Here is an 18,025-nt window from a genome sequence, read left to right as displayed (position 1 = left end):
GATTTGTTGATGGATGGATTGGGGGAAAAAAATGTGCCACGAGTTAGCCTGAATGACAGGGAGAATATCATTTACCCGGTTGGGGAAACTGTGAAAGAAGAGGCTTAGGGGATGGGGAAGACCAGAAATGTAATGAATAATTACGCGTTGCAGTTGGATTAGCTTTCCCGAAGTTCAGCTCTGATCATTGCATTTCTTTGACTGATAATTCCATTTCTTCAGTAGTGGAATTTCCCCAGTGAATACCCAAGCTCTTTAGCTTGGCATTCAAAGTCTTTCTCAGTTTGGCCTCATTCAAACTTTACAAAGGCTATATTTATTCTTTTCTTCAACATTGCTTTTGTTTCAGTGTAACTGGATGATTTGTTTTTCTTGATAAAGCCAAATCTCCATAGGTTTTCTCCTGTTGGTTTTTCCCGAAGTAGGATCTGTATGTACGTTTGTTGGCATGAATGATTGTTGTAGATGGCACATGTAGAAATATTTTTATTTTGATAGTTGTATATTGCTTTTAATGTATATTAATTATATAATTATTATATAGTCATATAAATATGCAATCATATATATTATATATTTATATCTTGATTTGCTATAATTTGATATACATTTATATATAGATATATTTATATATATTTATATTTTGATTTGATATAATTTGATATATATTTGATATTTGATAGTTATATATTGACTTTAATGTATATTAATTAGATAATTAGATATAATTAGATATAAAATATATAATTAGTTATATATTGATTTTAATGTATATTAGAAGATGCTATCACTAGCATATTAAGCCTGTGATTTCATGTGTATTATTATTAACACAAGTCCTGTTAGACAGATGATCAGTTTAAAGTTAAAACAAAGAAAAATATTATGTGTGAGTATATGATATTTTAAAAATAATACTGAAGAAATGGCCCAAATTAGAAAGGTGCTACATGAATCCTTAAATTTGGAAAATATATGCTATTAGTGTGTAGTACTTTTTATGGAGTTTCCATTGTGGCTCAGTGGGTTAAGAACCCGGCATAGAGCCCATGAAGATTCGGGTTCTATCTCTGGCCTCGCTCAGTGGGTTAAGAATTCATTGTTGCTTCTAGCAGTGGTGTAGGTTGCAGATGCGGCTGGGATCTGGTGTTGCTGTAGCTGTGGCATTGGCTGGCAGCTGAAGCTCTGATTTGATCCCTAGCCTGATAATTTCCATATGCCACAGGTTCAGCCTTAAAAGGGAAAAAAAAAAAAGACTAACTTTTTATTATGGTAAAATTTCAAATATACCAAAAGTAGACAGAAGAGACTTATCTTTAAGCGTCAGCAGTAATAAAGCAGGTTGCTTAAACCTGTCCTCTGACTGGCCCTGACCTTCTCCAGCTTAGAGCACTGGAAGAACCCATAGGGGTTCAGAGCCAAATGTCCCTGTTTCAAGATGAGGGTTTTGGTAACCACCAAGGAATTTGAACTTCGACGTTTGATAATAGGATATTAGTAAAATTATCTAAATACAGACATCGACTTGCGTCCTCTCTCTTTTTTTCTCGATAAGTCTGGGTAAGGCTTTATCAATTTTGTTGATCTTTTCAAAGAACAAGCTTTTCGTTTCATTGATCTTTTCTATGGTTTTCTTCGTTTTTATTTCACTGATTTCTGCTCTGATCTGTATGATTTCTTTCCTTCTACTAACTTTAGGTCTTGTCTGTTTTCCTCTCTTGAGCTGTTTTAGTTGTAAAGTTAGCTTGTTTATTTGAGCTTTTTTGAATGTAGAAATTGTGCTACAGAAGGACTACATTTCAGTTCAGGAAGAACTTATTTGGGAAGTAGTAAAGTATCATGTATAATGGCTGAGATGGTTTTTTATAAATCTGGGGTTTATATAATTTAATGGCACTAATTATTTTTTTTTAATTTTATTGAAGTGTTGTTGACATACAAAGTTGTATTAGTTTCAGGTGAACAGCAACGTGATTTGCTCTACATACACAAATATCCACTCCTTTTCAGATTCTACTCCCATGTAGGTTCCTAGAGAATATTGAGTGCGTTTCCCTGTGCTGTACAGTAGGTCTCTGTTACTTATGTATTTTATATACAGTAGTTTAATAGCACTAATTATTAAAGGCCGTATCTTGTCATGTATCTATGGCTCCAATCAGATCTTACGAGAACGTTTCACTCCTTCTGATATGACAGACATACTGGGGAGACTTGGGGTGCGGGGCCAGCCGTCCCGAGACGAGAAGACTCTAGATGCATAATGTGGTATTTTCGAATTACGTGACTGGGGGTAGGTCATTTTAATTCTCTGAGCTTTTCTTTCCTTTTCTAAGCCTGGTGCGTGTTCTACACAGATCTTCAGAGATAATAAGAGTTGTTGCAATGATTCCAACAGCAGACATGTTCTTCTGTCTTCAGATTGACTGCTTTGGTTTTTGGTGTTTTTTACAACGCTTTCCTCCCCGACTCCTCCACCCCCACCTCTAACCCTTGGCTTGAAGTCAGTTTTTTTAATTGGGTAGGTGAGGACAGAGGCGTAATTGCGGAGATGCCTTATAACACAAAGAAGAACGGTAATTTAAAACTTTGGCTTGCACGCCTCTTGCTTCAAGGGAGTCGGCAGGTTATTCTCTGTTAGTTCCTGTGATACATTGGGAAATAAATAAAACTTGATTGAGAGAGGGGATGATGTTGGGGCAGTTCCTTCAGCTGGCAGAAATCAGCGAGGACTGAAACATATAGCAGTGATTTTCCTGGCGCGCGTCTCGTGGAGAAGCAGTGGGATCTTGTTGGGAACAGTTACGCCTTTGGAAAGAGAGAATGTTCTCAATTAAAGGACATAAAACAGTAATGAGAAAAAGCATTTGGTAAATTCAGGAAATCAACTTCAGCTTGAGAATCCCGAAAGGGAGGTTGCTCTGCAGGGTAGGGAGTGCTTTTTCCAGGGCTGACCTTTGGTAAAAGGAAACTTCTGATTTTAAAGTTGTAAATCTCCAAAGGGCTAGTTCAAAGTGGAGAGGGGAAAATAATTTCCAGGGAGATGCCTGCTGAGACATTTGCATCCTGTAAACCAACTGCTTGTTGATGGATGGGGTTTGAATTTTCTGGCCTGTGCACGTCTTGTCATGTCTACCACTGAATAAAATGATTCCCTAAATCAGTTCCTATGGAAGGTGATGAAATAAATGCAAGCCAGGGTGAACTTCCTGGACCAAATCTTTATACTAATATAAAGGTATATTAGGTACTGTAGTAAGCAAGTAATTAAAAATTCTTTTTTCACCATATTGAGAACAGCAAAGAAAGGATTTGCCAAGATCTAAACTCATTAAAGGGTTCTCTTTCTGGGCTGTGTATTGATGCCTTCAAGAGATTCACATACAACACTTGGGAATAATCTCAACAAAGGCAAAATTGCTGGTCTAACCAATTCAGAGACGGTCTTAATTTAGTCCTGACCAGTTGAATCTGTTCTGCAGATTCTAGCATTCGTAGAGCTAAATGAACGGGGACCCCCACCCCCAAAATGGGCATTTGATTGGACAGTTTGGAAAAGTGTCGCTTACCGAGCCCTTACACCTGAACACAGAGGCTCTAGCTTCACTCTCTTCAGGTTCCCTTACTTCATTCCCACTATTCTGTCTCTGGAGGAGAAGATGCAGATCTCACAGTGTCACTTCCTGGCCTTTCACTGACTCTCTGTGAACGGCAGTTTACATAATTTGAAGCTTTTATTTTTTCTTTCTTTCTTTTTTTCTTTTTCGGCCACCCCCGTGGCATATGGATATTCCCGGGTCAGGGAATATCGAATCTGAGCTGGAACTGGGACCTCCACTACAGCTGCAGCAACGCCGGATCCTTAACCCACTGTTCTGGTCCAGGAGTCTCACCGGCACCTCCAACAGAGACAAGTGGGATCATTAACCTGCTGCGCCACAGGGGGAACTCCCTGAAACTCTTTAAGGTGGCCTAACTTTCCCTCCTGCTACCCAGACTGCTTTCTTAACCTGAGGTACTTTGCTCTGAACTTGACTCTCCCAAGAGGAGAGGCAGGCTGCACCATGGCCGGGGTCTCTGGGGGAGCACCAGCGTCAAGAGACAGAGGGGTCCTGGGCTGGGGGCTGGGGACCGGGGGGACAAGATCCCCACTGTGGGGCATTTCCAGTATAGTCTCTGTCTGGACTGGTCTTGGGTGATGGTTGACTCATGATTTTACAGCATCTAGGAGGGCTTAGGAAAGCCCTGGGGTCTGATCAAGGTTTCATGTGAGGACAGAGCAAGGACCTGGTCACCGCTGGGCTTGAAGAGGCCAGTGGGGACAAAAATCAAGCTGTGCTTTGGTGACAGCCAATTGTTTTCCATGCAAACTTGTTGCATAAGCAGAAGGAACCGTGACGTTCAGTTCGGCAAAGTTTATTTAACGTCTCCCGTGCACAGAGCAGCATCCTAGGACCTGGGGGGATGATGATGGAGTAGGTGCTCTGTCCTTAAAGGGTTGACAGTTCAGCAAAAGCAAAGACCATGGGAGCCACTGCAGCAGCTGAGGTCTCTCTGAGCCTGGTCTCTCCCCACTGCGGGGTGGGGTGGGGTGGGGTGGGGCTCGTCCTGCCAGGAGAGTTAGGAGCTCAGAGCTGTTGACCACCTGACTGGAAAGCCTGGGCTCCACCTGCCTTCCAGAGCTTTCTCACTGGGTTCTGGGTACCAGCTGCAGAGGCAGGAACCAGGGCGAGGGACATGGACCGACCTGCGGTGAGATGTTTTGGTCCTGGGTCAGTTCCTCGACCACTCAAGCGCCAGCTTCCCAATCACTGAAGGGATATAACCAAATCTAGCCCTTGGGCTTGATGGGAGGATGAAATGAGCTGCTGGTTCCGGGTTTACCAGAGCACCTTCCTGCTGAAGGGCTTTGTAAATGAGAGTTCTGGTTAGGACCACCTGGGCCAGCGGCCCCTGCCCACCCCTCTGCTCGTCTCCCTCCTGTCTGTGGAAACTACTGGATGACCTTCAAATGACTGGGGTCTGTAGACTGGCTTTTATGGATAGATGCTTCTAGAGGGAAAGAAATGTGAAAAAAAAAATTTTAAGAGTGAGCTAAGGAGTAGCGCATGACATCATTCTTAATAAAAAGAGAGTTCAGGAGTCCAGCTGGAAAGACAGATGGCTTTGTAGTAACGTGTGTGTGTGTGCGAGTATCCCAATGAGACTGGGCGTGTCAGGCACACTCAGACTTCGCCGAAGGGCGGAATTCAACTTCCCTTTGGCTGTGATGTCTGCGAGGCTCGTCGTACCTGGGATTTATAGTGGCTGATTGGCCAAGAGAAAGAGAGAAACATGTGAAAAAATCACAACGTGAAAATGTGGTTGTTTGTCAGCCTTTCCTTCAATGAGCTGCAACTGCCGCTGCCGATCTGATAGCGCAGAATCGATTTTTCTAGAGGTTAATTCTCAGGCCCCCGAGGCCCTTACTTTGTTCTCTAGTGAGAGGCATGAAAATCTTGGGAGTTCCCGTTGTGGCTCAGTGGTCGACCAACCCGACTACGACCCATAAGGACGCAGGTTCCATCCCTGACCTCTCTCAGTGCATTGGGGACCTGGCGTTGCCGTGAGCTGGGGTGTAGGTTGCAGACTCGACTCAGATCTGGTGTAGCTGTGGCTGTGGTGTCGGCGGCAGCTACAGCTCCGATTGGACCCCTAGCCTGGGAACCTCCATATGCTGCAGGTGCGGCCCTAAAAACCGCACACGCGCAAAAAAATCTTGCCTCTCCTACAGATTGTCTGGGTTTTGGACACAAAATTGTCTCCTCTACTTTAATATATTTAGTAATATATATATATTTAGTATTCTACAGTAATTAGATCACTTAACAATCACTCACTTACTCTGTCTCGTAAGTGACTGAAATCATCGAACGTGGTTTAAAATAAGTTCGTGGTACTTTTAGTGTTAACCCATTTCCACATATTCTTTGAACACTGCGATTTGAAAGTTGGCCATCTGTGTCTTTATTCACCAGAACAGTCCATTCTCAAGCCCTGCCAGGGGACAGGGAGTTCCCTACCTTCTTTTTATTGTTATGGCCCAGAGGAGACAATGGGATCCATTCTCACACACGGTCTTCGGATTTGGAGTCACCCAGATTCTGAAAGTCAGGATTCATACTTAATTTAAAATTCTGATGTGGAAATATGTGCCCGCTGAGAATTCTGCTGAGTTTGTTTATAGAAAAATACATATTAATTTTGTTAAACTGAATGCATTTGCATTGATTTTCCCAAATTACCATCAGCTTGTCTAACCCAAGGCAAGTAGAGGCCAATATGCTCCTGGATGAGGGACTTTTCTGTTTTTCTCAGGGATGCTTTCAACAGAAGCATGTGTGTGTGTGTGTGTGTGTGTGTGTGTGTGTGTGTGTGTGTGTTGTGTGTGAGAAATAGATGTAAATACATGTACATTTGGCAGCAGTATCAGTTGAGCTGAAATGACAGGGCTCTCATTTAAACATCCCTTTGGCTGATGTCCCTTACGTGGTCTGAGTAGGTGATGGCCTGGCTGGGACAGTTTGTTAAGACACACAAGATGCAATGTAAGCCTGACTAATGAGGCTGATGAAGACAGAACAAGTCGTGGGTCAGTGGAAGCGAACCTGACTAGTATCCATGAGGATGCGTGTTCAATCCCTGGCCCTGCTCAGTGGGTTAAGGATCTGGCATTGCCATGACCTGTGGTTGCAGACACAGCTTGGATCTGGCGTGGCTGTGGCTGAGGTGTAGGCCGGCAGCTGTAGCTCTGATTTGACCCCTCGCCTGGGAGCTTTTACGTGCCTTGGGTGCAGCCCTAAAAAGCAAAAAGCAAAAAGCAAAAAAAAAAAAAAAAAAGTCATTTTTAGATTCAAACCATTTATTCCTTATCTATACAGCAAAGGGAGCTTCCTGTGGCCCTCTTCCCACACACTAGAAAGCTTCCCCCCTGGGGAAAAAGGGGGCTGGGCCAGGACAACACAGGATATGGGTCCACTGTCAAGGACTCAGCTCAGTGGATTTATCCTAGGCGTTTCTGCCTTGAGGGAGGCAGGCCGAGAAGCTTCAGGCCTCAGAACCTGGGAGGCCATCAGAACCATCTCTGCATAGCCTCCCGGGGCGGACAGGGGGGGTGGGGGCTGGGGCCTGTTGCCTGCTCCCCCAGGCCTCCCAGGCTCTCGTGGTCTTTGAAGAGGAGCTGAGCTTCAAGCCTTCCCTACGTGGCCTATGTGGAAACGAGGAAGGTCGCCAAGGCGCATGGTGGAGCCATTGCCCCGGGCCATCCTTTGGAAGGCGCTGCCCCTGTGATGGTTGAGTGAGAAAGGCCAGAGCAGGGACTCCGGCTCCATAGGGAAGCTCGGGCTTGTCCTGCTCACCTGGTTTTTGTACAGCTGCTCGGAATCCACGGCGACGTTTCCCTCTGGGCAGGGATTGGCTGGGAGAGCTTTGGCCTTCTGTTACCCTTGACCCCAGGGGACACCCACTTTGTAAGGTGGGAGGGCACTTTTTGAGGTGCTTTTCTGCAGATTTTGCTGCCCTGAGGTTTCGCTGGTAAGCAGAGCCTAGTGGTCAGTGGCTTAGATTCTGTCCCTGGCTGTCTGGGCGCTGGGCTAGCAGGGTGGACTTGAGTAGGTTGTCTCCCCTCTGCAGGTCTCCATTCCTCACCGATAGACTGGGGACAGTAGCACGGGGACTCGTGTGAGACCGTGCAGGCCGCAGGCTGAAAGTGGGGCCTGAGGTACCATTGAGCACATTCTGTGATGCTGAGCTTCCTTTTTTCTTTTTTTTAGGGCCATACCCTCGGCATATGGAAGTCCCCAGGCTAGAGGTGGAATCAAAGCTACAGCTGCCAGCCTACACCACAGCCACAGCAACGCCAGACCCGAGCCACATCTGCAACCTGCACCACAGCTCATGGCAACGCCAGATCCTTAACCCATTGAGTGAGGCCAGGGATCTGAGCCTGTGTCCTCATGGATAATAGTTGGAGCCAGGATGGGAATCCCAGTGCTGAGCTTTCTAGCGAGGACTTGGGACAGAGGAGAAAGACAAGGGGAAAAAACACGAGCTTTCTTAATTTACCAGGCAGTTGAATCAACTGAACGTGCACAGGCTGTCGTGCAGCTGGGCATCAGTGGACAGTGACGATGGTTATAGGATGGTCCTTGTCGAGGAGAAATCAATGCTCATGGGATTTTCTCTTTCGACGGGACTGCCTTTAATTTTCACTCTCTGTGGCCCCAGGGACTTGTGGCTCCGGGCAGACCTTGGCAGAGCCCTTGGCAAAGGCCACCACCAGAGGGGGCTGTCCACAAAAATCTCTTTGTGTCCCCGTCTTGGCCGGCACCCTCTGCACACCTTCCTTTTCCTTTGGCCGTCCGGCCGAGGAAGGTCTCCACCACCCGTTTGTCTGGTCGATTTTGACTGGAACAACTGGTCATTTAGCCTCCTATGGGATGTTTGCTGAGGGCGTGAAACGCAGGTGTGTGGAGAGAGGCTGAAGGCACAACCGTTTTCCAGCTAGGATCTTTGTGATTCCCCGAAACCCAACCACACGAAGTGAAACAGACGCCCCTGTCTGGAGCTCCATATTCAACTCAGGATCCAGCTCTCAGTGGAAAATGAAAAAACAAAGTCATTATTATAGATTAGATTTATTAAAAATGCAACTATTACCAAGAGCCTGTGGGCATGGGTGGAAAATACCATAATTAAATTAAATTAAATTAAATCCAGCAGCTAGAAGTAACATTTTCCACTGAGGAGGAGGAGGAGAAAGAAAGAAAGAAAGAGAGAAAGAAAAGCTCCTTAGAGACTTCCAAACCAGCAAAGTGCGAGAAGTGGCCAGGATTCTTCTAGGAGAAGGAAGATGTTATAACTGTTATTATTATTATTATTATTATTGCTGCCCTGAGATAATGGAAAAGTAAGATGTAAATTTGGAAGACGATGGGGAACTTTCCAGGCATTGGGAAATGATGTTTATTTGGAAGATGGTGAATAACGTTTAAGCCAGAAATGGAATAGCTACTATTATAGAGAGACAGTTTATTTGCTGTGATTATCTAGAGTAATTATTCAAATAGCACCGACTGGATCAGTGGGAAAGCAGTGACCTTTCAGTGTTGCCAAGGTCAGGGGCGGGTAAAATTGTCCGCTGGCAGAGTCAACTCTCTCACTTTCTTTCTGGAAGAATTAGGGTAGTGTTCAGATGTTACGGGATGGGTCAAACCAGAGCTTCAGTTCTGTCTTGAAGAAAATGTCTGTTTCTGGTTTTCATCAGCACGTGAGAAGGGTGGTGGTGGGAAGAGGGCAGCGCATTAGAGGGACGATGCTCTTTATATGTATCTGCATTTTGTGTTTCCATTTTTGAAGCATGTTGCTACCAAGAGGCTGGATGGTCCCACAGAGCCTCTGAGGCGTAGCCCATGTCCTGAGGACTCGGGTTCAGAGAGTCTTTCCAGGGGCAGAAGGCTCTCCTAGCTGGTTGCGTGGCTGGACCGGAATCGGTGTGGCCTCATTGGCTGGCTTCTTCTGCCACATCCACCTTGGCTACAACGGCGCTGCTTGTTCGGAAATTAGGAGCGTCCTGGGGTATTTTTAACAAATGACGTGGTCCAGGCAGCTGGAGGGTGAGGTCATAGAACAGTCAGTACCTCGGGGGTGGCAGCTCCGCTAAAACGCGTGGCCCAAGGAATCCCCTGGCTCAACACTTGAAGCAGTTGCTGTTCCTGAGGCTGGTGGTTATGGGCTGTCTGGCTACCAGAAACGTCCCAGTTTTTTTTTCTTTTTTTAATCGGAAACCTGTGTGTTTTCCGTATCTGAGATGTCTGTTATCCGTGTGAATCCCGACAAGGCGGTATCTTTGCTCTCAACGGGATGCTGTTCATCTGGTTGAGCTTCCCAATCAATGGGGACATCAGAGGTGGTGATTTGTCCTTGGCCAAAGAACCCAGTTTGCCTCAGTCAAGACACAGCCTGAAGGTCACATCCGATCATTCCCGGGGGGGGCTTGTGACTGACAGCTCTGAGCCCCAGAAAGAGGCCCCCCTCCCCACCCGGCGCGGTTGGGGCCTTCTGCATGAGGACTGGATCCATTTGGCTCAGGGTGGAAGCATGTGAGGATTTTTCATGATTCGAGGATGTTTTTTATGGCGAGCGTTCACTGCCGCTCTAAGGCTCTGGAGGGACGGGGACGCGATGAAATCTGGCATCCCGGCTGGTGACCCTGGAGTCACTCGGGCCTTTTTGGACCTGAGTGGGTCTACGCTGGTCTCTGGCTTTGAATAAAGACTTCCTCAGTTTACACACAAGGGGTTCACTTATTCCCCAGCAAGCCTGCATGGGAAGGCTTGAGAAGCCAGGGGCTTATTTAATGTAATATAATTGAAAGGAACACATGACACCCCTTTAAGAGCCACAGAATTTGAGGGCCAAAGGCTGCACCTGGAGTCGTCTGATTTTATTCCTGTGCGGGTTTTCACAGGGTGTTGGTGGAGGGGTCACGCAAGCCCTGGTTGCCACAGTAAATTTGCAGTTTTTTTCTTAAATCTTTGCCAAGTGTCAGAACTCATGTTGGAGCATGAAGTGAATCAGAAACTTACAGTCATTTTTGTATGTTTGGGTCAGATCTGCAAAACCATACAAAAGGCCAGCAAGCCGTTCAACCTGCCACATGGAACACGGGAAGAAACGGGTTTTCACTTCTGTAGAAAAACCGTCTCATTCGCCAGCTGAGACTGGATAGTTTCAAGTGATTCTCAGGAGTGTCTTTATAAAGTGTTCACCCGTTCTCTGCACAAATGTGTAGGAAAGAGAAGAAGGTAATATCAGAAAAGATAAATCACATTCCTTTAAGACATTTTTCCTACCTGTGTTTCCAATGCCAATCATAGAAAATAGGAGGAAGAAATGCAATTGTGGCTTGATGGCTTTGGGTAGTTTTTTTTCCTTTTTGGGGGGCTGTCTAGTGGCACATGGAGTTCCCATTCCTTCCACAGTGCAGGGCCAGGGATCGAACCTGCGTTCTGCCACTGCAGAGATGCCGCCAATCCCACTGCACCGCAGCAGGAACTCCAGATGGCTTTCTGTGTTTGATGCGCTCCCCGATGCCTTCATGAAGTCAGTGGCCAGAAGCACCCTGGGGAGACAGGACAGAGAGAGGAGTATCAGAGAACCCCGTGCTCTTTCGAAATGCGTGCGTGATTCATGGAAAACCCCAAGGAGGCTCTGACGCAGATCCTACCTCCCTGTGAAGTGCGGAGCGCAACAGCGGGGAAGCGTTGCCCCTAGAATGAATGTGGCGAATTCGTTGCCTTTGCGGTCGCTTTGGCATGTCAATTGCAGTAACCATCACCAACCTGGCTTCATCCTAAACACCACCCATGTTTCCACAGGGCAGAAAGCAGAGCTGATCTGTGCAAGCAGACGCTTCGTCTAGGAAATCCATGTCTATTCCCTTTGGATTAGGCTGTTTATGGAAAGGTGTGAATGTAGCTTTGAACGTGGCCTCTTGTTTTGTGTCCTGATCCTGAGAGGGAGGGAGACAGCGCATGGTAGAGAGTGGACCTGAATCAACACATCTACATTTGAATCCCACATCTATGATTTTTTTCCCTTTACAGTCACACGTGCAGCATGTGGAGCTTCCCAGGCTAAGGGTCAAAGAGGAGCTGCAACTGCAGGCCTGCACCACAGCCACGGGAACGCTGGATCCTTAACCCACCGAGCGAGGCCAGGGATCCAACCAGCATCCTCTCAGACACTATGTGGGGTTCTTAACCCGCTGAGCCCCGGTGGGAACGCCCACATCTGTTACTGATTATCCATTTGATCTCAAGCGTGTTGCTCAACCCTGTTCAGTCTCTTACCTTCGAACAGAGGATCATAACTCTACCTACTTACATGCAGTTGTGAAGATTAAATGCAATGATGATTCAGAAGTGTTTTCAATTTTCAACTATACTCTGCAGCAGGAAATACAGTGTTGGCCCTGCTAGATAGTGTACCCAAATCTCCAGAAAGAGGCAAATAACTTTCACAAAAATTTCATGAAACAATAGTTACCCTTCCTGATGTTTTCTGTTCCATTCTATCGCATATTTTTTTAAAAAAATCCCTAATCATAGCCACGAAATCAATTTCACAATCCATCAATGAGTTGTGACCCATAGTATGAAACATACAGGTCGAATACTTTGTGTAGTGACTGCCCACTGTCCTGGCTCTGTAAGGAAGAATCCCTGCACTGCAGAGGGAGCGATGTCATGTAATCGGTTTACGGAGGCGTAATTCTTGGGCCTCAGGAAGTTCTAATACAGATGCTACAAGTTTCTTAATGAGAGTAGCATGAAGGCTGCCAAAATGATAAAGGAACTTTTTCCTCCTCCTCTTCCTTCTTATTAAGGCACAACATTGAAGCCCAGAGACAAAGAGGTTGGAAAAGCTTAAAACCTCCTTCCTTTTGCTGTAACGTAATTTAATTAAAGTTTCCTAACCTAAAGACTGATTGCAGAACAGTAACATCAACAACTTGGGACAAGAAATACTCAAAAGGGGGAAACAGCATGGATGATGTTTATACGTAATTAATACACAGTTAACTAAAAGCAGAAAAGCTGAGGCCTGGGGAGTTTCTATTCTCTAGAAGATGGGAGAACATAGTTTTTTCTTCTCTCTCTCTCTCTCTCTCTTTTTTTCTCTTGAGAAACAAGGAGAAAATTCAGGGCAAAGATGTTACAGGTATACTTGGTGTACTAATTTGCTCTTGTCGCCATAGAAAATTGCCGTGAATGTAAAACTTTACATGTCAAATTTATGATGCCACCGTTTCTGTGGGTCAGGAGGCTGGGTGCATCCTGCTGCAGGTGGCTTCTCTGCTCTGGGCATCACAAGGTTGAAGTGACCATGTGGGCAAGGATGTGTTTTTTTTTCTTCTTCTTTTTAGGGCAGTACCCATGGCATATGGAAGTGCCCAGACTAGGGGTCTAATGGGAGCTGCTGCTGCCAGCCTACACCACAGCCACAGCCACAGCCACGCCAGATCCGAGTTGCACCTTCAACCTACACCACAGCTCATGGCAATGCTGGATCCTTAGCCCACTGAGTGAGGCCAGGGATCCAACCGGCGTCCTCATGGATCCTAGTGGGATTTGTTTCCCCTGCACCACAATGGGAACTCCCAAATTATAGAATTTTAAGGGGGGCAGCATTTTAAGATTCATGAGTTTCAACTTCCTCTCTTCACAGGTGAGGAAACCAAATGGAATTACTCGTTTATGGGAGGCTGGTGGGATGGTCATGCGTGCACTCCATGGATTCTTTTATTTTCTTTTACAAACTAGAGTACAGCTGCTTTACAATGTTGTACCAATTGCTGCTGTACAGCATAGTGACCCAGTCATACACACATATCCATTCTTTTTCTCATACTCTCTTCCATACGGCCTATCCCAAGAGACTGGATATAGTTCCCTGTGCTGTACAGTAGGATCTCATTGCTTTTCCACTCTAAATGGAATAGTTGGTATCTACTAACCCCAAACTCCCAGTCCATCCTACTTCCTCCCCCTCCCCTCGACAACCATAAGTCTATTTTCCATGTCTGTGAGTCTGCTTCTGTTTTGTAAATGGGTTCATTTGTGCCATGTTTTGTTTTATTTTATGTACGTATGTATGTATGTTTTATTTTTAGGGCCGCACCCACAGCATATGGAAGTTCCCGGGCTAGGGGTTAAATTGGAGGTACAGCTGCTGGCCTATGCCACAGCCACAGCAACACAGGATCCGAGCCGCATCTGCCATCTATACCACCACGCCTGTAGCATATGAAAGTTCCCAGGCTAGGGATCCAGTTGGAACTGCAGCTGCTGGCACACAGCCAGCACCACAGCCACAGCAACACCAGATTCAAACTGCGTCTTCGACCTCCACCACAGCTCATGCCAATGCCAGATCCTTAACCCACTGAGAGGTGCCAGGAATCAAACCTGCATCCTCATGGATACACTAGTTGGATTTATTTCCCCTGTGCCACAATGGGAACTCCCTCATTTGTGCCATATCTTAGATTCCACATATAAGTGATGTCATTTGATGTTTGTCTTTCGTTTTCTGACTATGTCACTCAGTATGAGAATCTCTAGTTGCAACCATGTTGCTGCAGATGGCATTATTTTTTGTTCCTTTTTATGGCTGAGTAGTATTCCATTGTACATATGTACCACATCTTCTTAATCCATTCATCTGTTGATGGACGTTTAGGTTGTTCCCATGTCTTGGCTATTGTGAATAGTGCTGCAAAGAACATTGGGGCACATGTATCATTTGAATGAAAGTTCACTTCGTGATTCTTGATATCTGGTCTTTCCTTTTCTTTTTTTTCTTTTTAGGGCCACACTCTCAGCACATAGAGGTTCCCAGGCTAGGGTGGAATCTGCAGCCATTGGCCTATAGCGATGCCAGATCTGAGCCGAATCTGCAACTAATAATACAGCTTAGGACAATTCCAGATCCTTAACCCACTGAGTGAGACCAAGGACTGAACCTCCATCCTCATGGATGCTAGTCAGATTTATTTCCACTGAGCCATGGTGGGAACTCTGATATCTGGTCTTTCTTCGTGGCTCAGATTCTCAGAAATGCTGACGAACTGTGTTCCTGGGATGGTGGATCTTTAAGAAGAAGTAAATGAAGAGTCCTAGCAATGGGCAAACCAGGCTTTTTGTTTTTATCCTCTCCAGATTTGACCTCTAGGAAGCATTTTCAAGGTGGAATTCTGATAGTTATTAAGGGTTATTTTCTACCATTGTAGAATTGTGGAAAAATTTAAAAGCCTTGATTCTTTTTTTTTTTTTTTTTCCAGAGCAGCTGCACCATTTTACTTTCTTACTACCAATATATGAGGGCATCCAATTTCATCACCCACACTTGTTATTCTCTGTTTTTAATTTTTTTTTTGGCTTTTTGTCTTTTTAGGCCTGCACCCACGGCATATGGAGGTTCCCAGGCTAGGGGTCCAATTGGAGCTGTAGCCGCTGGCCTACACCAGAGCCACAGCAATGCAGGATCCAAGCTTGTGTCTGCGACCTACACCACAGATTACAGCAATGCCGGGGATTGAATCCATGTCCTCATGAATGCTAGTCAGGTTCATTAACTGCTGAGCCATGATGGGAACTCCCTGTGGTTTTTTTTTTTTTTAATTACAGTCATGTAGTGGTGAAGTGGTATCTGAAAAAGCCCTAATTCTTAAAAATACCGGGGATATTTAAAAATTTTCTCATCCAGTTATTTTAGATGAGAGTATTTTTGTTTTTCTCCTTCTTAATATAGCAAAAATACCCTTGTTTCCAAGATTAATAAAGCCTGAGAGAAGGGGAAAGAAAAGGAGTAAAAGAGGATGAAAATTGAGCCTAAAACCATTGTTTGGGGTTGGTAGATGCCAACTATTGCTTTTGGAGTGGATAAGCAATGAGATCCTGCTCTAGAGCCCAGGGAACTCTATCCAGTCACTAGCGATGGAACAGGATGGAGGATAATGTGAGAAAAAGAATGTGTATATATATGTATCACTGGGTCACTTTGCTGTACAGCAGAAACTGACAGAACCTTGTAAATCAACTATAATTTAAAAAAAGAGAGCCTAAAACCATCAATTCCAGAGGGCTCCAAAATGAAATTCTCATTGTTGTGCCCTTGCTAGTCTCGGGCTGAGATGAACACACAAGACAAGTAGTGGTTTATTCTTTGTTAGTATCAGTGGAAGCTGGAAAGAGGTTTTTTCTATCTACTTATCATCTATCTATCTATCTATCTATCTATCTATCATCTTTCTAGCATCTGTCTATCTATCCATCTCTCTACCTACTACCCACCTACCTATCTTTATCTGTCTGTTAATTTATTCTTCCATTCCCATTTCATTCAATCTACATTTACTGAGGTCCTGTTGCTTCCCTGGTCCTATGCTAGGGGCTGTGATACACTGAGGAATAAGCTATAGCATCTGTCTTTAAGGAGCCCACAGTGTAGTCAGAGCAACAGGTATAGGAACAGACATAATAGCAGGCTGTCCCAGAACTGTGACTAAAACCCCGAACAGAAATAAAGAGGCTTGGGAGTTCCCATCGTGGTGTAGTGGTTAACGAATCCGACTAGAAACCATAAGGTTGTGAGTTCGATCCCTGGTCTTGCTCAGCGGGTTAAGGATCTGGCATTGCTGTGAGCTGTGGTGTAGGCTGAAGATGTGGCTTGGATCCCACGTTGCTGTGGCTCTGGTGTAGGCTGGCGGCTACAGCTCCGATTAGACCCCTAGCCTGGGAACCTCCATATGCCGCGGGAGTGGCCCTAGAAAAGGCAAAAAGACCAAAAAAAAAAAAAAAAAAAAAAGAAAATAAAGAGAAAGAAAGAAAGAGGCTCAAGGACCCTACTTCTTAAGCAGGGGCAGAGGGGGGTCAGTTATAAGGGGCAGAGTAGAGTAGAGCTTCCTGCCATGACCTGCCACCATGCCAAAGATGACAAGCTGGGGTGGTGGTGGTGGTGGTTGTTTACATAACAAGTCTGGAATTTAGGTCCCTAGCCTTTCGGGGAGTGCAGTGCTCATGGGAAGCAGGCCTTGCTGCCCTCCCGGGGGAGCACAGGGATTGCTTTTCCTTCCCCAATATTGAATGAAGGGACCCCTCAGACAATCATTTGTACAGCTCTGATGTGCCTACTGCCAGGTAGGGGGAGACTGGCATCCCCTACCCCAAGCATCCGACTTGCTGATCTGCCTCTGGGTGCCTGAGACACGGAAAAGACAACGATTCCACAGCCTGCATGAGCCCTAACCGGGGAGGGGCCGTGAGTCTCTAGGGGATTGAGCGTTCTCTGCAGAGGGTGGTTGGCCTTGAGTCTTTTTGCCAATACTCCTCATAAGAGGGCTGCTCACAGGATGAGGGTGCCCTATTACTAAGGGGCGGCTGGATGGACCACTCGTGCCAGGAGTTGGGAGGATGAACCATGACTGAGCAGGATCCTGAACCATGGACTGAGCAGGATCCTGTGACACCACCATTAACACACTAGTGAGCCCCACAAAAGGGCCAGCTTTGGGCACCTGCCCCAAGTGCCTAGCCTTACCGACCAGTCAAGGGGGGCCAGAGAGAGAAGGAAGGCGATACCACCAGTACCTCTCCCCCCATCTCCCTTCCCTGTTCCCATCCCCAAGGGTCTAGAATCTGCGGATGGAGGAGGTGCAGCCGTGAAAGAATGTCTTCCTTCCTGCTCCAAGTCCTTCAAGCCAAATGCCTGACTTGCAATGAGGGAGAGGGTGTGTTTTGAATCAAATATGAGTCCAGACATGTTAACAGGAGTTTTAACAACTGGAAATAGCTAGAAAGTTATGGGACCTGCCTGAGGTGTTAAAGGATTTCCTATCAGGGAAGGAAGATCTGACAGAGTGTGAATGAAAACAGTGATTAATTTTTTTTTGTTGGATTGCCAATGATTTGAAATTTTCCTTCCTCAATACACTGGTACAAAATAAATGCAAAACAGAGTTGACTTGTCCTATAATAGTGGCAAATACAAAGTGTTTTTTCCCTTCTTGCACAATGCTTTGTTTTTCCTAAAACTGGTAAAACTTTCATTTTTTGGTTTGCTTATGTTTCTATTTACACATCACAAATTCAACCCCAGCCATTTTCCCCAATTGGTAAATCCTCTTCGTATGTTGAAATAATAAGGTGTGCCATCAAATGCACCTTTTTGAAAAAGTCTTTTTTAGAGTCTTTTTTGATCTACCTCAATTTGAACTGATTGCTTTCGCGATCTGCCACAGATCTGTCCTCATGGGACTACCCAAGAATATTTGGGGGGGAGTTTCTTTTTGTGATAGATCCCTGATTTCTGGATTCCAGATTTTACTTTTTTCTTAATTTATTTCCCTATTTAGGTAGAGCACTTTATCCAACAACTTCTGCAAAATGCTGCATGGGACATAAATTTGGGGGACCATGCCCAT

The sequence above is a fragment of the Sus scrofa genome, chromosome 10, assembly GCF_000003025.6.
Source record: "Sus scrofa isolate TJ Tabasco breed Duroc chromosome 10, Sscrofa11.1, whole genome shotgun sequence".
Classification (NCBI taxonomy): Eukaryota; Metazoa; Chordata; class Mammalia; order Artiodactyla; family Suidae; genus Sus; species Sus scrofa.
Note: the sequence above shows the minus strand (reverse complement) of the source record.